Raw genomic sequence first — 22,058 nt, forward strand, 5'->3', positions numbered from 1 at the left:
TTGGGAGGCACAATTTCATCGGTTGTTAAGAATTCAATAGCATTAAAGTATCACGTCTGCTGGGTCTGATTTGCTTCCCTGTCCCAGCTGCTCACCGGATGCGCTCAGCATGTACAAACGCCGGTGCTTCATCTTCAGTGACATACTTCCGTAGTCACCCTCTCTACTTGTGTGGATTTTCTTCTACGGCAGACAAACGTGGAGTTTATTGTTCTTTTTACAGCTTGAGGAGTGGAGCTGTCTGCACACAGCATGCGCAGCTGAAGTTGGCGCGGGAAATTAAAAACGAAATAATTATAGTGTCGCCCAGCTCGCCCAGCCAAAAGAACTAAGGGCCTAAGCCAATATAAAATGAAACATTGACTCAAGAAACAATTTTGTATTGCAGAAACGAAAAAGAAAATGACAGAGGAAAATGGGGGGTAGAGTGTATGTCTAAGCTATAGAAGTGTTTGAAGACAGCGATAAAATTTCATTCTTCTTGTACATCTTTTTCCTCACTTTTTCATATCTAGGTTGCCTTCATGTTTGTTTATTTTACTAATACTTCTTAATTTACCTTTATATCTTCTGGAAAGATGGACTGTGGCATGTTTAATAATATTGTTACGGGGTAGTGTTTATTGAGACTTTCGCTGCGATGGCCGGAACTCGGCGCGTAGACTTCAGGGGCCGTCCAGCATCCACACTACCAACGCCGTCGTCTTCTACATTATCACTTCATCGTTCACGCGTTCCTTGGTCGTCGTCTTCAGCGAGCACATCATTTCGCCGGTCACGCATTTCCTGGTAATACTATCCCCCTCAGCAAAAGGTAACGTCCCGGTGCGTGTTAGGCATGTGGTGTGTAGTGGGAATAATACAGCTTGAGGCGGGCCACATGCAATATTTCGGAAGTGGGTATAGAGGACAGTGACTTTGATGTAATCTCATAGGTTACGCCAGTCACTGGGCGTAATACACGATAAGGACCTTTGTAGTGCGGCAGAAATTTTTCACACCACCCCACATGGCGGGACGGGAGCCAGAGCAACGCTAGAGCTGCGGGAGGATAGAGAACATCACGGGTGTGAACGTCGTAGCGGCGTTTTTGAGCTTCTTGAGAGACAGTCAGCTTGTGACGAGCAAACTGGCAATCGGCATCGGCGCGGGCGAAGGTATCGCGGGCATAAGTAGTGACGGGGCCTGCTACGGGAAGCAAGATGTCGAAAGGAAATAAAGGGCCTCCTCCAAAGAGAAGATAGAATGGAGGGTACTCAGCAGTATCATGGCGCAAAAAGTTGTTTGCGAAGGTGACAAATGGCAGGCTAATGTCCCAGTCGCGGTGACCGTCGGATACATACATGGTGACCAGGTCGGTGAGTGTGGTGTTAAGACGTTCCGTATGGCTATTCGTCTGTGGGTGATAGACCGTGGTGAACTTGTGACGAATAGAACACGAAGTATTTTGTCAACTCGTGAAAGGAAGCAGCGACCTCGGTCGGTAAGTAGTTGACGGCGAGCACTATGGTGGATTAGGACTTCGCGCAAAAGGAAGTGAGCAACGTCAGTGACGCAGCTGGTTGGAATGGCTCGAGTGATCGCGTACCGCGTGGCATAATCGGTGGCCACAGCGATCCGTTTGTTTCCTGACGAGTACTCTGGGAAGGACCCTAGGAGGTCAAGGCCAGCACGAGAAAACGACTCAGTCAGGACGGCAATCGGCTGTAGGTGGCCAGGAGGCAGAATAAGGGTTTTCTTCCGGCGTTGACAGAGGTTGCAAGCGGCTACATAACATTGGACAGAGCGATAGAGTCCAGGCCAGAGGAAATGCCAGCGAACACGGTAGTATATGCGTGATAGGCCAATATGACCAGCTGCGGGACGCCATTTGTTCGAGAACGGCAGAGTGTAGGTGTTGGGGAATGACCAGAAAGTGCACAGAGCCACCAGGTCGCATGTTGCGGTGGTACTGCGTGTTGCCATGCACGAAGAACAGGGTGAGAGAAGAGTCACGGCTGTCTGTGCAGACGCGGTCGATGAGAGAGCTGATAGTTGGGTCCAAGCGCTGTTGGTCGCCAATGTAGAAGAAGTCGGACACAGAAGTCCACCTCATAGTCTGTAGAGGAAGGGGGATCGACGGGATAACGTGGCCGTCAGTCTTTGTGGACGTTCGACGGAAAATGTATACTCCTGCAAGCGTAGTGCCCAGCGGCCGAGGCGGCCAGTAGAATCCTTGAGGGAAGACAGCCAACACAAGGTGCTGGTCGGTAATAACTGTGAAGGTTCGGCCAATTACGTAGGATCTAAATTTTCCAATGGTCCAAACGAGAGCCAGACACTCTTGTTACGTAACAGAACAGTTCTGATCCGCTGAGAACAGGAGGCGGCTGGCGTATGCAATCACGCAATGTTGGCTGCGTTGTCGCTGAGCAAGAAAGGCCCCAATCCCGTGGCCACTGGCGTCGGTGCGAAATTCCGCCGGGGCTGAAGGGTTGAAATGGGCGAACACAAGAGGATTGTTGTTGTTGTTGTGGCTGTAGGAAGAAGGAAAAAAATGCACGGGCCTGCTGCTGGCTCTGTAGCTGAGCCATCTCCGCTGTCTCGTACGGACAGAAGAGAAAATAGGGAAGAAACAAAAAGAGAGAGAAAGACGTGCGCCGCTACAACTGGCGTCCACCACCGAAGCGGTGACGGGTGCAATGACGGCCTACAACAGATAAAAATTCGGTGGCAGGCAAACCCCCGTCGCAAGCGGCAATGGCCTACCTGCCCCAGCCCCATCAGAGCCAGGAACAGCCACTCTCCCTTCACACAGGAGGATTGGTGAGAACAGCGATGAGGCTGGAGAATGCGTTATCTTGCGAGAGGTACTGGGATCGCTACCCAGTACCTCCATCAAGAAGTTACTCGGAAGTACTTCTTGAGATTTGCGCTTCGATGGCCGAAACTCGGTGCATATACTTCAGGGGCTGTCCAGTATCCACACTGTCTGCGTCGTCGTCTTCTACAACATCACTTCATCGTTCACGAGTTCCTCGGTCGTCGTCGTCTGCGAGTCTTTTGGATCGGTTTCAGGTGGCGACTTCACCGCAGCGGGGTCAGGAAGCGACGATGCATTGAGGCGGAATACAGCCAAGGAGGAGAGAGAAAAAGGAACGTTTATAAACATTTTCTACATAGTGAAGAAGGTACAAGTCATGAGAGGAAATCGGAACTCTCTGTGGAGACAATTTCCACCGCTTAAATACGGTCGGTTGCCCACACTTCCATAGCTGGGGCAACATAGTTCAATCGGTGCAGCCCAATCACTGAAGCACAAGGTGTGCCGCCTTGGTGTGCCGCCCACTGCCGAGGGTTGTGCTCGAACCTCCTCTCACATCTTTCGGTGGTGAGGGCAAACCTCTCCGATGTCGATGACGATCTTGTGCTGGTGGTGGAGATCCTGCACCAAGGCGAAATAGCCCGCGAAGTCGCCCGCTGGCGGCGGTCATTTCCCCCGCGTAATTACAAGGTCACCCGCCTGCTGTGAGAATTCGGTGAGCGGGGTCAATGCTGCCCGGTGACGCGCCTCTGGTCCATTCATCACAAGGAATGGTTCCCTGCAGTCGCCGCCGTGGACGCCAAGGTGTATTAAGGCCCGAAAGGCAGCCCGTCTTTGTCCCGAAGAGAGGTAGGCGGGGAGGGTTGGCCGCCGCAGCAGTAGACAAAGGGTCACTCCCCCGCCGTCACCGCCGCTTGCAGCGGTCGCACGCCTGCGTCCGCTAGATTCGCCTCTAGAGGTGTCCCCATGCTGGAGAGTCTGCTCCAAACTTCGGCCGGATCTCCAGTCACAACAGAGCACACCACTTCGTCGGTAACGCGTTCCCCGGTAACAATATCAATGTAGAATTAGTATATTTGTATGCAAATTGATTATTACTGAATGGAAGGAGAGGCGATGAATCAGTTATACGCTCAGCATTTAGCTATTCTATGGTGTGTTGTTGCTTTCTTCTAACTGTAGGACAAGGAGTTTTCAATCGTTACTCTATTACGCAATGCTATTTTGGACAACATAAATACATTTTCATAAAGATGACGAGACAAGATTTTTTATATGTTATGGCATAGATATTACTATTGAGATTTATACTGCATGCATATTGATTGACATTACATGTGGCGCGGTCTTAGACGTCGCATGCCCTGGTGATGAAAGGGGGCTTGACCATGTGACGTACGCTGGAGGCATTACTGGTTCACTAGCCCTCAAATCGCGCGCCGTGTTTTCATGATGAGGCTTTGATGCCGTTGTAATAAAAGGAAACCTATATTTGCAAACTGTATTACAATCTTTATTTTGTGTCACTGTTGTCTTTGAAGCAAAGCAGTAGAATCTGGAACGCTGAAATGCACAAGAATAACAACCGGAACTTGCTAGAGGTACGCCTTTCTGAAAGTAACCGATTGTGCGAAGAGATACTAGAGGTAAGCACCTTGCATATGGATTGCCTCACTGTAATGCGTAATACATAGAAGCAAATTCTGAAGCCTCTAGGCAGCAGAAAAAATAGCAATTAGCTCTTTCCGGATACCTATTTGCTGAAGCAGACATACATCTTAACCAATCTCAGACGGTGGCCGGTTTCAAAACTGGCTTCATCTAACTGTAATATTTGATGCATAGATGTCAACGTTGAAACTATGACATAACAGCACAATAACAATTGAATCTTTCTAGAGACCTTTTTGAGCAAGCAAGTGGTTGGCCAAAGCAATGCTACAGTTTACTGCCTTCAGAAGTGGCTTCACCTTAGTGAAGAGAGGCGAAATCCTAAGTCTTGAGGAAAAAGAACAATAATCCCTTTTGGGGCAAGCATGTGAATGTCAAAAGCAGTGGCCGCATTGAAAACAGACTTCCATTTATTGTAATCTTAAAAGTATAAAAGCGGAATCTAATACATTGACTTGTCATGCGAACATCAACTGATCCCTTCCTGAAGATCTCATGACACAAGCGCGCAAATTTAGAGCATAATTCAAACGTTAACCTGTCATATAGCCTAGAGTCCGCTATTTTAGAAGAAGGAAGAAGCGGTTTCCAATACCAAAATTCATCAAGTGCATGTTTTAACTGTGGAAGGCAAATATTAAGTTTAGATACGCGAAATATAAAATAAATATGGTGAATTTATTGCGAACTGCGTTCGGTAAGCAACCGCCCGTGAAAGCTTAGCAAATTTCAGCTTAATTTTAAGCAAATCTCAATTACTTTTGTGTTCAGTTTGCACGCAAATCTCAAAACCCCCTTCGTCCCTGGTCTTCTCTGAGCTTCGCCCTCGTGAAGCAGCCGTTCGTCGGACGCTTGGGCCTTCCGCTGTCTCGCCCCCATAGATTAATGTCTAACGGACGACACCATAAAGTGCGTTAACATTATGCCCTTCTCTCCAGGGCTACGAGTGACTCTCCCTCTTTCCCCAAAGGCGTACGCTTGGTCATCCCGCCTCACAGCTTCCATCCGACGCAGAAGCTTCTTCCATCCCAAGTGCCCCTGGTAAAGCCTCGTACTCCGTGACTCACTCGAGAACTGCACGGTCTGTTTCGTTATGCTTGCGTGCCCGAGCCTCGTGTCGCTGACGCCGTTGTTGTCGTCGTCGTCGTTGTCAGCCACAACGCGACATGCGCAATCTGTTCACGGGTGGGCGGATGTGTGTGCTTTCGGAGCGGCTGCCAGAAACAGCGGAGCGTCGTAAGGCGCGGGCGTGTGAGAAATTAATTACCCCACGCCCCTTGTTCGAGGCCGCGCCGCGCCAAGTCCGGATAACGACGCCACCGTGTTCCGACAGAAAACTCCATTGCTTCACCGACGACGAACATGTGCGTAAAGGAGGAGGTCCCGCCGCTTTCCAAACGCCTCGTCGTCCACCACACAAAGCGGGCGGTGGCGAGACCCTTGCATACATACTCGGTACTCGCGGCGCAGGGCGCGCGGGACCGACGAGGAATGTCGTCCTCTGTCGTCGCTGTCCTCTTTTTCTAAACGCTTGCCTTTCTGGGTGACATGCGGTGGACAAAGCCTGTTCGTCGTTCGGCAGTCGCGGAGACAATGGAGCCAGTTAATAGCAAACGCATTACACTCAATATACAAAGCCCCGGTATCTCGCCGAAGCCGCTTGCTACACCGACTTTGTTCGGAGCTCGCTCAGGTTTGCAGAAACATTGAAACGAGTGGCCCGTGCCGCTTACGGAATGTACGTCCACAGAACGATCCAAGTCTAACAAAGCGGCAGAGGTTTCGAGAGGATGACTCTTGTCAGCGCGACACGATTGCTGGTAGGAGACAAAAGGTACTGCAAAGTGAGAACAATGAACGGCGAGTTGAAGCAAATCTTGGATTTTTTATTTTGTCCTTGATAAAGCTTTTTGTTTTCGTGCTAGTTGGTATTTTGTCAGTTCCAGTAAAAACATTGTAACACAATTGTTGTCGGCAGTCGCCAACATAAAGCAATTTGTCTGTCATCATTATTTGTGCAACAGAATGGTAACATACGAGGTGTTCGAAACAATGCCAATAACGACTACCGCCGGTAGGTCTGGCAACCAGATGGGCGGAGATGCGAGGAAAAAAGAAGACAAAAAAATGTCATGAGTCTGTTGCATCCACCCATTAATATGTCGGCGACAATCCCTTACTCTGCTTCAAACATTCAGGTGACGCTCTCGAAATAGCTGTCAATTTTTGTCTCCAATGCCGCCCTATAGAGGGCTAATGTTCAAAGCTGCCACAGCATTATGAAATTAATCATGTAATAGCCTGCGTGCCAGGTATACGCTACAGGCGCTGGAAAATTATTTAGCTTAAAGTTCTGGCTTACACTAGTGAAAGAAGAATCGGGTCCCCACAGTCTTATACAAACCACGTTACACAAGACTGTTCTCCAACCAAAGCGTCAGATTCGAAGGGTGCAGAAGCCTATAAGCCATGCCGGCAAAATAGCCTAATAAGCATTTAAAACACGTGGGCCGGTTTAAAATACCGGTTAACCTGAAACACCAAGTTTGGACAAGGAATAACTTTACTTTCGTGTCTTTTATATGAATATTGTATGCGGCCTAATATTTCCTGCTTTCAGAAATTTCTTTACCTCTATTATTTAATCTCTACAATAATATGTGTGAGGACAAGTGCCGAATTACTGTCGAAAGTCCCGAGCCTTTCTTCAGCATATCAGTTTCGGAAGTCACACGGTTTAGGTTTGGTCATTAATATATAACCTACCAAATCGACTCAGGCCTGAGTCGCGTTTTCCGAAAATTTCCGGGGCTGTCCACTACGGCCTCTCTCATAGCTTATGAGGGACGCCGTAGTGGACAACTCCGGAAATTTCTACCAGGTGGGACACTTCATCGCGCACTGACATCGCACAGTACACGGGCACCTTGTCTTCCCCCTCCATCATAAAGCTGCCACTGAGGCCGGGATAACCCTCGTCATTGGGCTGAGTGGAGTGCTCTAACCACCGAGTTACCACCGCAGAGCTCACGTGGTTAATAGAACATTGATTAAAACAGTGAATTTATTAAGCGTATCTAGATATAAAACACGAGATAAAAAGCTAAGAATCTGCCCTGCTTGATCTTGAAGGAAACTTGCTGTCTTGTATTATTTTCTTTGCGTACGCCGTTTTGAGTGGGCCTTAATCACGTGCAGCTTGCAACTCATTGTAGTGAGTCAAGCCATACAAGGACCAATTCTCTCAATGCGCAATGTAGAAACATTCAAGCGTGCTACCAGAGGTTTAAATGCAAAAACTTACTGCAAACCCCCCAAGACGCACTTTCTTAATTCTCGCTCACGTCCTCAGACAAATGAACAAAAAGCGAGCGAAAATAAAAATAAATAAATGTCGGCATCGCCGGGTGCACCTGATTGCGCAAACCACTTCGTATCTTGCACCCACCTAAGCGAGAAACCAAGTGCGGTTCACTGCCAACCACTCATTTCCTTCCAGCAGTGCCCCTGCGACACGTTCTCCGCTAGCGCTATTTGCCCCCCCCCCCCTCCCCCTTCTGCCTTTTCTTCCCCCAGCCGCCGGAGGAGTGTATATCCAATTGCACCACATCTCACTTGGCCGCGAAGACAAAGTGGGCAAATCGAAAGCTCGCGATTGGCCGCTAATCACCTGGAACAAATTTTCCCCGCACCCTGCCTTCTCCGCATACACCGCCCAGTGCCACTACGGCTAGCACCGCAGAAAAGCTTTCTCCAGATGCGTTTTGGGCTCCTTTTCTCTCGTTACGTTAGGCACATACTTCTTCCACCGATCGCACTTTTTGTTTCGCCTTCCTTAGGCTTAGGTTTATCAGGCCCCGCATTAGACAGACCGCCGCTACCGCCACATTGCCATGCAATCAGGGCACGGCTGCGGGAAACGGAGGAGAGAAATCACCACCCTCTTTCCAAACCCCACTACCGCTTCTTCGCCCCAGGAAAGAGACGCAGAATGCAAGTAAATCACGGAACGATGTAGAAAGAAAGCGGAGCGCGGAGGGGGGCTCCCTCATCATGGCGCTTGTGGCTTAGCTCTCCTAGGCCTACTTGCAAGCAACTGTGAGACTGCTTCAGCCGCTACCTTTGCCGGAAAGGCGCTGTTCCCGCTGCCAAATTCACCACCACACGTGGCGGAATCGCCAAGAGTGCGGCAGAGGCTGCAACGGCGGCGAAAGGAGACGAACGGGGTCTCGGAAGGGGGATGAGGCGCCGCCACTTTCTGCTCCGCGCGCTCTCGAGCCATTCCTTTTGGTTAATCTAATCTGGCGCTTTTGCGGCCGCTTCTCTTCAGCTTCGCCTCGTACTTCTTCGGAGTGGAGGTAAAAGTAGGCATCTGCCTTCCTTCTTCCGAAACGGCGGTAATCGAAATTAGTGGCGTCCTCCTTGGCGCATTTCCTCAGTCTTCTTTTTATTTCCTTTAGCTCTGACCTACCTACCCGCGTGTATCTCTTGGAGGAGCTGTCTATTTTTCTTTCTCACCTTCCAACACTCCACTGGAAAAGAATGCTCCCTTACCAATTATTTTTATGCACTATACCCGAGTTTCTCTCTTTTTTTTTTGTTTTCATATGGCATGAACGAAAAAGAAAACAAAAAAGAACAAAATCATTTTACGGTATTTGGAAGCGGTACGAACTCCACAGGGCAGAAAGCCGTACACACATTATACGCACCCGTGCTGAATGATTGACTAGGCTCATTTGTTGAGTGCACATCGCAACAGTCGTCGATATACTGACTACAAAATCCAGTAATATCTTTTATATATATATATATAGCAGCGACTAGATGTAAATCTACAAGAATGTGTCGCCGTCGTAGTCCGCAAAGCTGTATATAAGCAGCACTGCAGTAGCAACTATAACAGCAACACCACCATGTGCCCGCTGGTTTTGGAAAAATAGGCTAAAGTCAACGTCCCATATCAAGTAACCCTTTGTCATTGCCGCGACATTCCGTCTCAAAAACATCCTCTGTAAGCAATGTGCATCTTGCAGGAGTCCGAGTTCGGTGACTGTCACGCACATCAACACGCGGGACGACTTTAATCGGAATGCCTGAAGGAAGAAACTGTCGCTGCAAAAACTGGCTGAAATGACCAACCAGACTAGATTCCTGTCATCAGCAAATATGCCGCCATGTGAGACGTCCCGTCTTGTGGACATATGAAATGTATATTTCAGCACTTCTTTTGTTGGTACCAGCACCGCAGTGGCGGCCTATAGTGGCCTTGGCATTCGTCTCGTGTGAGAGAGGTGATCCTAGTTCCGCCGGCTACTCACCGATTTTTTCATTGAGTACAAGTTTTTTCTTCGTTCCGTTCCCGGCTTCTCCGTGTTCAAGTGTGTGGAAAGTGCAAGTAGGCACTTAACCTCAACTTAAGCGGGGTCGAACCATCCTTGTGCTATTAATACCAAATCATTGCCACAATGCATATCACATGCATATTTTCCAACGCAGTGTGAAATTTTGATTTATTCTCACATTCTCTTTGCTTTTTAGGAAACGAAGAAAATGTTACTAGCTAAATAAATCTAAGATTCAATTTGAACCCCATGGTTCCGAGGCCAACTCCCAAGGGCCATTTGTTTAACCTACACCAGTGTAGGAAATCTCCTATACCTACAATGGATTTTTGTTGCACTAGTGTAGCTAGTGTAGATTAAAAAAAATCGCCCTCCTGACTGACAAGAAGCATACTGTGTTTGTCGTTTTTTGCCTTGACGCAAGATGATAGACCTTGTTTAGAGAAGACATTACAAGAAATCTAAATCATCTGGTGGCTTAGATAAATCCTGATTCACCTCAGCCATGAACATCGCGTACTTAATACACTGGCCACGTAGTCTTCTTGACTCTAGGAAGATCTCACTGCATTACTCTAATAGACAGTGCTTAACGAGGAGGATATTCGGAGTGCATTAATTGTGGCGAACACGAGGTTGCCTATAGGAGCGTGCTCCTAATGATTGAAACTCGACAGACCCAATTACCACATCGTCCTCATCGAAACGAGGTCTCGCTGATCTCAGGACTACAGCTGGGATTAAGCCACTTCGGCATTGGCTACAAGACCCCCTCAGGAACGCTCTGCACAGGCGCGCTTGTAGAAGGTTTGGATGGAACTGATAAGTAGCCGTGAGTGGAATACCGAGCGTTTACACTGGTTTCAAATTTCATGATTGTGTAAGTTTGATGAGGCATAATATCGCGGAACAGCTTAGATTTTCTTTGTTTTATCCTTAGGTGCAAAATTAACTGGCATTTACTCATCCAAAATCTATGCTTGTGTCATCACGAGAAAAGCCTGTAGCCGAACAATTTCAAATGAAATATACAACACCACACAACTAAAATATGTTTTAACATAACACTTAAACAGTGGCAAAGAAAAGCGCATCGATAGAAAACACCAGCATCATTATACAACACCACATAACGAAAACAAGTCTTAACGCAACCGCACTGAAACAATGGCAAAGAAAAATAACAAATCAATAATGGGAGCCAGTCCGGTTTACAGTCCCTATGAGTGTCACTCAGCTGATGCACCATCTGGCTAGAATGTGTACTAGGGGAAACTAGAGGCTCAGCATTCCGGTCCCACATCCGCGTTTTCTACAGGCTGTGTAGTCCAAGGAAGGAAATCATGTCAAAGGGTTCATGGTCATGTTGGATGGCCATTAGGCAACGCACCCTGTGAGAATTCAATACAGCCTTTCTTGAGTGTTCTTTCTAGAACGTCTCAAAATAATATCAAATCTTTGCAGGCAATAAAACAGTGTTCGATGGCTTTAGGTGTGTCACATAGCTGACTTAACAGAAGAAACAAAAATATTTTTTTTTTGTCGAGCCACATTTTCACAGGTAGAACTTCGGCATGAAGTTTAAAGAAAAACGTTTTAGCACAAGGCGAAATCGACATTTTACGTACTCTTCTCAACACATGATGCCCCATAAAATTCAAATAGAGAGAACAATATGGAGGTGGGAACAGCATAGATAGATAAAAATTCCTTTTATCGATTCTTTCGTGAAACAGAGAACATAAGTAGTCATCAGAAAAGTGAACTGTCAGAAAATGCACTGAATCGTAAACTTCCCTCATGATACCAAATAATATGAGCCGATCGATAAAATAGAAAGAGACCACCCAGTTGGGAAAGACGTTCCCAAAGTTAGTTTGCAGGGATTCTCTGATAAATGGATAGATGCTATAAGAAGAATAAACGAGCAACTAACTGCCTGACATAGAGATGAGTCAAAACTAGCCCGCCAGCAGAAACAGGCCCGAATAAGTTATCGCGCCACATCGGCTCAAAACTGGAGGACCATTTGAACGTCGCAAACGTTCGGTGAAATCTTTGGATGTAGTTCATCGCGCAATGTACCTGCAAAACACAATCTTTTTTTTTTTTCGCCAGAAACATGTTACAGGCCTGCGCTTGACCAAATATTGATAGACTGTGCGGAACAAATGTCTGAGCATAGCTTTAAAGAGCCAGGACCCGCTCTCTCCAATAGCGCCCGCCAGATTTGAATGCATGAAGGGGAACTTCAAAGTATTTGGGGGGGAGCACGAGATCATTCGATTCAAGAACAATGAGTCGGCATTGATTCCCATGAACCAAACCAAAGGCCCGAACATTTAGAACTATTCATTTGAGCGCCAGAGACAGTGCCAAACTGCTCAATAGTGGCTATAGTTTCGTCGATACTGGGTCTATCAATGCAGAAGAATGTCAAGTCATCGGAGTGCTCAAGCACTTTGACTTCATTACTAAAGACAACATAACCACGGATATTATTATTTCGCAGTACATAAAAAAAAAAAAGAGGCTCTAGGTAGAGGGCAAAGAGTAGCGGTGACATAGGACAGCCCTGCTTCTCGGATGATCGAGCAGGCACATTCTTTGAGAGGTGACCGTTAACAATCAAACGAGTGGAACAGTTGTCCTAGCCAAGTTGCGCCCCTTTAAGTATGGTTGATCCAACATTGGCATGCTCGAGAAGAGAAGACAGGAAGAAATGCTGGACACGATCAAATGCCTTTGTAAGGTTAATCTGATGTGGAGCAAGCTGTTCATAAGAACCACAACAAGATTCGAGAATTGTACGTGCAATATTTATGTTACTTTGTATGGAGCGGCGCCTCAAACCACACGTCTGATGAGGGACAATGAGAACCGGCTGCGCAGGTTGTAGACGATTTGATAGAACTTTCGCAAACAATTTGTAGTCCACATTTGCCAACGTGATTGGACTGTAGCCATCCACTGAGCGCAACTTTTCTTTATCCGTGCTCTTTAGAATTAATACTGTGGGATTCCTACTAGTTATACATCTAAACTTAAAGTGAACATCTGAAGCAGGACAGGGCTCAGGAAAGATTTAAAAGCTTTTTAAAACACGCATGAGACGCCATCAGGACCAAGTGTTTGGAGGGAAGTAATTGGTCAATTGCTTACTCTATTCCTTCTAACGTGAGAGGGCCATTGATAACAATGCACCTATGATCTGATAAAGGAGTTGAAGAGCTGTGAAGTTAGCTAGTAAGTCCAAATTAGGAGTAGCAGGAACGTCGCATCGCTTCTCCTCCGAATTACGGTTGGCCTAATGTATGCATTGCCTTACGACTGTCAGCTAATGTTTAGATGCATTATTACAAAGAAACTAATTACGGAAGTAATAGTTAAGTGAGTAGCAAAAAAAAAACATTTCCTCTTTGCTTACCCGCGATGCGGTGCTCACCGTAAAATTCCTTCGATAGTACGACGCTGCCGCAAAAGATGGCGCGAGCTACCGCCCTATTCAAAGCCTTATACATCCATCCATCGTCATCAAAGCGTTTAGACGCAATAGCGTTTAAACGCTATTGCGTTGAACTCTTAAAGGCAAAGTTTAAGCGTCCTCTATTGTTTATTTTTGTTTTAATACACGCTCAGGCAGATAGGCGCATGCATACCCGTCGTGTGAAGCCGAGTGATCTTCCACGCTTTCACACAGCGGAAATGCCAATATTATTTGAGAACATGCTGATACATGTTCGTCAAAGTTATGCATGCATTCTCTGCCTACAGCTTTAGCCGACAAGCGCCAGACTCTAGTTGGGCGGAACGCTACCCGCTTTACTCGCACAGAGCAATTCAGGAGCACCAAATTCACAACGACCACAGTAGAGTCAATCAAAAGGGTCGTCTGCAATCGTATTTACTTCATATTTAGCGAAGAAATATGCGATATCTGATAGCACATCGCACGGTTTGATGGGCAGTGCGCGTCCAGCTTCTCACAAGATGTGTTGAAATTAAATATGTTTCGAATGAAATACGTTAAGCGAGACGGCTGTTCGCGCACATTTTAAGATCCCTGAAAGCCTCCGTGTACACTTCACGGCAGCCCACAACACATCGAATGCCACACTCTCGCGTCATAGTCGCCTATTTACACGAGCGCGAGAGTGGGGATGAAAATAATAAGGTTAAGATTTTGATAGAAAAGATCGCGATTGTGGTAGAACTGGCATTGTACATGAGGTCCAACGTCCCGAAACTACTTTGTCCAAAATGGACGCTGAAGTAGAGGGCTCCGAATAGATTCCGACCACCTGGGGTTCTTTAACGTACACCGGCAAGCACAGTACATGGAATATTTTCGTTTCGCCTCCATCGAAACACGGCCCTGGCGGCCTGTAGCGAACCGGCGTCCTCGATCTCAGTGGCCGAGCCTTTTGTCCACTGAGCTACCGCAGCGGGGCCCATCTAGTAAAGGTTGCGTGACAAACACCCAACAAGCTTTATAAAAAAAATAGTAGTAATAAACTCGAGACGCGCGGTAAAATGATTAAGCGGTTGTCCAGGCAATCAAATTGAGTTGATGACCGGCACTGTTTTATCAACTGCAATCAGCACATTATGAAATTCTTCGCCACTCTTAAGTTCGGAAAGCTTAGTTAATCAGGCCCAAGAAATACAAAGTTATATACTAATGTATATACCATATACGAAAGTACACGTTACGGGTCACTAAAGAAATGCTCTGTGCGCACAGAACAATAGTGACGGGGACATCAATGTGCACACAAGAAAAAAAGATCCAGTGTCTTCGAATAACTAACCATAGTCACTGACTGTCAGGCAGCTTGTCGCAATCTCACACAATGCCGAATGCCAGCGAGAGTATCAGTTCTTGTCAACTCTGCCAAATACAACCAAGATCATTATATCATATGGATTTCTGGGCACGAAGGGCTCGAGGGAAAGGAGGTGGCGTATGGCTTAGCTCGAGAATTAGTTGGCCGGGCGAACCACAAGTCCCACCCATACCCCATTCAATTGTCTTGAACATCCGAGGTTGCAGACACATAAATACCCACCCCCCCTCCCCCAAGAAACTGACAACACAGAGGCCATTGACTAGCGGCTCATCCAAACTAATATATGTCCTAACTTACATGTCAGGAGTAAGATACACCCCATCTCCTACAGCTCTGTTTGCCCCTGGAGTGCGAATGCCACACTATATCCCTCAAACACTGGGGGTGTACAGCTAAACCACAGACCTTGCCTCGGACAGAACACACATACGAGCAGTGGGAGGCAGCGCTGTTCATTGGACATCCAGCTAAGGATCGTCCACCCGGCCTGTCAAGCAGCAAAAGCCAGCGGGGCCCTGGACTAAGGGATCCGACCAGCCATGCTCGTCACTTCCCCACTTCCCCTCCCCATTTTCCTTTGTAAAGTTATACCTTCCCTACTCGAATGAACTGCCACGACACGCTCCCGTAAATCAAAAGCCAAATTATATCGACATGCAGAACGAAGCGAACAGAGAGGAGTAGAATGAATCTCATCATGAATTGCAGCGAAGCTTCAGGATATAGCCTACTCCAGTTCTAGTCGTATGATACCTCAGTTTGCGGGTGCATGCGTATATAGCGCTGGTATTCAGGTCCTCATTGGCTCATCGAAGCCGGAGTAGAAACTTCACGCCCTTCTCGTAAAGGCCGCAACCCTAAGGTCCTAGAGTCCGCCTGCGGATGCATTGCTTAGAGATAAAAACGGACCATGAACTTTCATCAAATTAAAAGAGACGTGTACACACGCAAGAAAACATCTGCAAGAATCACCAGAACAGGACTAGCCCAATACATCGACATGCATCGCAAGACTCGCAAAGTGTCTAACCACGAAGACGAATCTAGATGAGCAGCCGGTTCACGATCGGTTCCTCGTTGTCACTTCCGCAATTGACCTGGAACAACCATCCCTACAGCACACAGAGAATCACTCTAGCAAGTGGACGTGCTGCGTGTAGAAAATATTTCCAGCATATACACTCTGTGCAGTCACTGAAAGCACGTCAGCCACAAAACTGCAATCCGCGCCGAGGCTACACGGTGCCCTCCAACAGGCTTTGCAAAGCACCGTGCAGTGAACTCGTCTCATGTCTCTGAAAAACAAACATTTCCCCAAAAGAAGAAGAGCTGACAGTGTGCGGTGGCCGTCAACGAGCCCCGTTTGTAGGCGACGCTGCAGCCGGCATTCGCCGGAGTTCCCTCTTCCTACAAGACGTGCAGAAGCCCCCATATACACACGCGTGTATCCGCGGACTCCTTCGGCGAAGGACGTATATATGTGGTGCTTTCGTTGTGGCCGCTGGGGGAAAGGCTGGTTGGAAAACCGACACGTTGTGGAGCGCTGCGGCGGCGGGTTTCGACAGCAGGGGTAGTCTGGTCACGTCGCGAGTCGGTGGCAATACCGGCGGGCGAGGTTCGGCCAGATACGAGGCACCCGAGTCGGCCTGGGGCCCTTAGGATCAGCTCAGCTGGGAGCAAGGTGTTCCTCGCGGACGCACATTTGCAGTTTTCCAGCTCTTCGCGCTAGCTCCTTATTTCCTTTTTTCCTTTTCCTCATCTTGTATATCACCAACTCTTTCGCTCACCATTCCCATTCCCTCTCTTTCCAAAGCATTCAATTCAATTTCATTTTGCTTCTACTTACACTGCCCTGTTTCTTTTCCGGCTGTCGACCCTCTCATGTTTTTGTGCGTCCTTTCTGCACGGTGATTATGTTTTTGTTTACTCTGCTTTCGTTTTAACTTTTCCTTTTCCTTATATATCTCTATCATTTAAAGCGCATGCCACGTTTCTGGCGGTCTTCTGGCGTTGGCGACGCCACGTTGAACTGCTGTGCGTCCGAACCCTTCTGATGTCTCCCTTCCCTCCGAAACTTTCCCTGCGGCTCAGAAAAGATGGCAGCGTTTGTTTATACAAGCATGGTGCTATAATATATACTTTTACTGGTTTATTGCACCTCTGGTTTGTTTTTAGTTGCCTTTGCCAGGTTTAGCGTGCAACGAGTTTTTACCGCGCAGTCCTGAATTGAGTGACCTATATACTGGGCTTGCAGAAGTGTTTTAGTTCTGTTTTTAGTAACTCTAGGGAGAGGAGACAATACGAAGCATCACATCCTGAGGCCAGACGTTTTGTTTTGTTCTTCTCGCGAGTTGCGATCCAGTTGAATGAATCAGACTAGCATCAATATAGATTCCTACTGATCTACATCTTTCAAGATTATATTTATTTTATCCTGCTATAAATTTCCTGTATTTAACGAAGCAATTGGTTCGCATAGCAAGAGAAAAACAGTGAAAAAACAACAACAACGAGATACATTGCTTGATAGGTAGAAGGCTCCTCCTCAATCCCGTCCCGTTAGCTCATCAGAAATAGAACTTCACTACAATATACCAGCGCGCCGTTCGCGCTTTCAAAGTTCACCCTTTTTCTTTTTATTTGTCGCTCACACCGTTAGGCTCTTGACTATAACAACCATATACCTCAGTGTGACGCTCTCCTGGGCCGTACCAAGCTCTGATCCCCCGCTGTCAGTCCAGAGCCACTAACAGCCTACTTACAGTCGTACCTTATATGAGCGCTTTGGCTTCAGAGCAGAATTCCCTACAATGTGAGGCATCCGTGAAAACTATAAAGAAAAAAGTGTTAAAAAAAAACACTCTGTCATTCAGGTGTTCCTGTTTCACAGTGACGTGGGCAGGGACTTTAAGATCGGAGGTAAATCTTTGGAGCTCTAATTGCATTATTTTGATCGTCATTACCTTCCACATAATGAGGTTCAGTGATTAGCGCCTAGTGGCCCACGGGAAACCTGAGGATGTGTTATGATCAGATGACATCTCTCTTACTAAGACTGCTCACACTCCACAAACCGCTAGTGCATATCTCTATTCAGTTTTCTGGCAGCTGCTGCGTGCGGACGTCCAAATAGCATATGAAGCAGATAGGTTTGGTTTGGTTAGTATGGATTACCGTCCCAAAGCGACTAAGGCTATGAGAGATGCCGTAGTGGATGGCTCCGGCAATTTCGACCATCTGTTTTTTTTTTTTTTTTAATGTGCACTGACATCGCACGGTACACGGGCGCCTTGCTCGCCTCCAATAAAAAGCGGCTGCTGTGTTTCGCCGCAAGTAATTTTTTTTTTCCTAACCATTTATACAACATCGCACATGAAAGGATGCGTCGGGTGAATACCGCGGTGCAGTAAGGCATCGAAGCAGACAAATAAAAGCCAATAAAGTTGGCATTCGCATTCCAGCATTACATTTCGGGGCATGCGGTCCAATCTACAGGAAAGGAAAAATTTGGCTGGGCATCCATTATTTTGTTTCGTCGTTATTCATATTAACACAACAAAAATAAACGGGCAAAATTGACCAGGTGTCGTTTCACTCTGTACGTTGCACGCTGAGGTTTGGAAAATCGCGCCTTTTATTTAATACGACAAATACTAATAAGGGCGATACGAACAGCGGACAGTTTTGTGCTGATAGCGCCTGTGCCGCGTCGGAAACATTGTCTGTCCGTGACGTCACTGGTCACATGTGTGCTTGCTATATAAGATGCTGTTCGCGTGAAATAAAGGGTTGTTGTTATCGTGCCGGGATCGGGGCAAGTCTCAGTTCCTTCCTGCCCGCTGCCCGGCCGCGCTCGGCGTCCGGCCAGGGACCGAACGCTACATGGTGTCAGAAGTGGGATCCTCTGGCGTTTGAGAGGCGTTGCCTTAACTTCGTCAACGGGCGCCATGTCAGAGGACAACGCAGCCAAGCCCTCCCACGGAATGTTCGCGGTTCCAGCTCCGCCAAGGTTTGACTTCGACCGGACGTCCGAATGGCCTTCTTGGATCCAACTCTTTGATGACTACCGCTTCGCCTCGGGCCTAAATGAGCGAAATGAAGAAGCGCAGGTCCGGACGCTACTTTATACGATGGGCAGGCAAGCAAGAGAAATCTTCTCTACTTTTTCATTACCTGAAGAAGAACAGAAGCAATACGAAGTCGTCAAAAAGAAGTTCGACGAGCACTTCGTCGCCGCACGGAACCTTGTTTATGAGAGCGCGTGCTTTCACCGTCGCACTCAAGAACCTGGAGAGTCCGTCGACCAATTCGTTACCGCGTTGCACACGATGGCGGACCGGTGCCACTACAAGGAAAAGGAACGCATGATTCGCGACAGGTTCGTGGTCGGCCTCAGGGACGCTGAGCTCTCTGAGTCGCTTCAAATGGATGCGAATTTGACTCTCACCAGCGCTTTGGCAAAAGCGCGTTTAAAGGAGACCGTCCAACGACAGCAGCTGCAACTGCGAGAAACCGGCGACGAACCCTTGGTAACGGCGACCGGCAATCTTGACGCGGTCAGCAACCAAGGGCAGCCCAGAAAGTATTCTTCAGGACAGCACTCGGACAGCTCGTCAAAGAACTATTCATCTGGAATACAAGGTCCGCGTCCCAGAGTCAAGTCCTACCGACCGGGCACCCCCGGGTCATGCCCCAACTGCGGTCAAGGAACGCACCCCAGAGCCTCGTGCCCGGCAAAAGCAGCCAAATGCAACTACTGTGGTTGTTCCGGACACTTCGCAGCTGTATGTCGAAAAAAGGCTGCACGTGATGGAAAGAAGGTACAGCTTTCTTCTCTCCATATGGACAAGGCGGCGTTCTTCGTTGGCGTAGTGAACGGGGAGTACTCTAATTCTCGGTATGTACAGGTCGTCATTAACGGCACTCCGGCGTTCGCTAAAGTTGATTCCGGTGCCGAAGTTTCTGTTGTGCCCTCGACGTTTCCCGGTTTACCTACCAGGCTAGAAAAGTGCGACCTAATCCTAACAGGCCCGTCGAATGAGCCACTGAATGTTTTGGGAAAGTTTCATGCCACTATCCAGTGGAAACAAAACACTGTACAGCAAATTGTGTACGTGGTCTCACCATTACGCTCCGTACTTTTGGGTCTCCCAGCGCTTGAGGCTCTGGAAGTTATTAAATTTGCGGACTCGGTCAGTAGCGCAACAGCTGTCGAAGCTTCCTACCCGCAGCTTTTCAGTGGTCTAGGAGCGATAAAAGGAGAATACAAAATTAGACTAAAGCCGAACTCGACACCTTTTGCAATTCATGTTGCGCGTCGCATAGCCTTACCCTTGCGTGACCGAGTTAAGCAAGAGCTCGAGCGTATGGAGCGAGATGGTGTGATCCGCAAAGTAGAAGAACCAACAGAATGGTGTGCAGGAATTGTGCCAGTACTCAAACCATCTGGAGCGGTTCGTATTTGCGTTGACTTGACTCAATTAAACAAAAGTGTACTTCGCGAACGCTATGTCATGCCGACTGTGGATGATAGCTTCGGTCTTTTAGGTGGTGCGTCTGTGTTTTCGAAGTTGGACGCCAACTCTGGCTTCTTTCAGATTAAGTTGTCGCCCGAATGCCAGTTGTTAACTACGTTCATAACGCCAGTTGGGCGATACTGTTTTCAAAGACTGCCGTTTGGAATAACGTCGGCACCCGAGATCTTTCAGAGGAAAATGTCGCAGATACTTGAAGGAATCCCAGGCGTGATAAACCTAATGGATGATGTGCTCATTTTTGGTAACGACAAGGCTCAACATGACGAACGCCTGCGTCTAACTTTAGATCGTCTCGCCAGTGCCGGTGTTACGCTAAACAAAGAAAAGTGTGCCTTTGGGGTAACTGAGATAAAATTTCTTGGCTGTGTGCTTAGTAAAGATGGCATCAAGCCGGATCCTGAAAAAGTTCGTGCTATCAAAGAACTGGCGACGCCAGCTAACGTGTCTGACGTTCGACGGCTGCTCGGTATGTATCTCAGGAATTCCAGTCTTTTGCTCGTGACTATGGCTTCCGCACTGTGACGACGAGCCCCAGATACCCTCAGGCAAATGGGGAAGTAGAAAGGATGGTCCAAACAATTAAACGCCTGATTATAAAAGCTAAGGACCCCTATCTTTCGCTGCTAGCGTACGGGGACACCCCAGGGCCACTGGGAAAAAGCCCTGCAGAGCTTCTGATGGGCAGGCGGCTACGCACAACAGTCCCTGTCCCTCCCAAGAGCCTTCTGCCCCAGAAGGTGAGCCTGAAAAAGTTCAGAGATCGCGATGTAACCATCCGACAGCGGCAGCGTAGGTACTTCAATAGTCGTCATAGGGCTCATCCGCTGCCAGTCCTCGAACCAGGAGCGGAAGTATGGGTGACAGACTGCAAAGTGAAAGCGCGAGTCTTACGTCCTGCACAACGTCCGAGGACGTATGTAGTTAGAACTTCTACGGGTGTAGTTCTAGAAAGAAACAGGAAATTCCTGGTTCGCTTTGTTTCCCAGCAGAATGACTGCGAGGAAGGAGGAGGTAGCTATGAGTTTCCGCAGGCATATGATAGTCGGGTAGAAATGGAACAGGAAACTAATCCATCTAAACCGAAGGCACCTGCCGATCCATCCCATACCCCCTTGCCACAAACTAGCCCTCCTGGATATAGAACACGATTTGGCCGTCATGTCCGACCGCCAGACCGATATGGGTTCAATGACTGACTGTTATTTTGTTTTGAGCATTGGTTGCATCCGTTAAAAAGTGTTCATCCTTTGTTGGTGGCAGTGCTAAGTTTGTTGCAAATGCCAGTGTATCTTTTCAGAGAAAAGGGGAGATGTGCTGATAGCGCCTGTGCCGCGTCTGAAACATTGTCTGTCCGTGACGTCACTGGTCACATGTGTGCGTGCTATATAAGATGCTGTTCGCGTGAAATAAAGGGTTGTTGTTATCGTGCCGGGATCGGGGCAAGTCTCAGTTCCTTCCTGCCCGCTGCCCGGCCGCGCTCGGCGTCCGGCCAGGGACCGAACGCGACAAGTTTCAGGGAGGAACCGAGATTGACGATTCGGCAACATGGTAATTTTCTCTAATAGTTCAGGTTTTCGGTTATAAGGTCTAACATTACAAAGCGACGTCGGCTGTTACGGGTGACGTAGGGAACGGTGTCGGAAATTCCGACCACCTGGGCTCACATTCCTAGTCTGCGTCTTCAGAAGGGTTGTTTTCGCTCTTTTCGTCCTCATCTGGTTGGTGGAAACATCTGAACCGAATGTCAGTTCGGTTGCTATCACTTCGGGTTCCAGAATTTCCACTGATCAGGTAATGACGTTACAGCCTATGTCGCTTTATGACGTTAGGCCTTATAAACAGAAAACCTAAG

Source organism: Amblyomma maculatum, chromosome 1, assembly GCF_055883805.1.
Source record: "Amblyomma maculatum isolate TAMU_Amacu chromosome 1, ASM5588380v1, whole genome shotgun sequence".
In the NCBI taxonomy this organism is placed as follows: Eukaryota; Metazoa; Arthropoda; class Arachnida; order Ixodida; family Ixodidae; genus Amblyomma; species Amblyomma maculatum.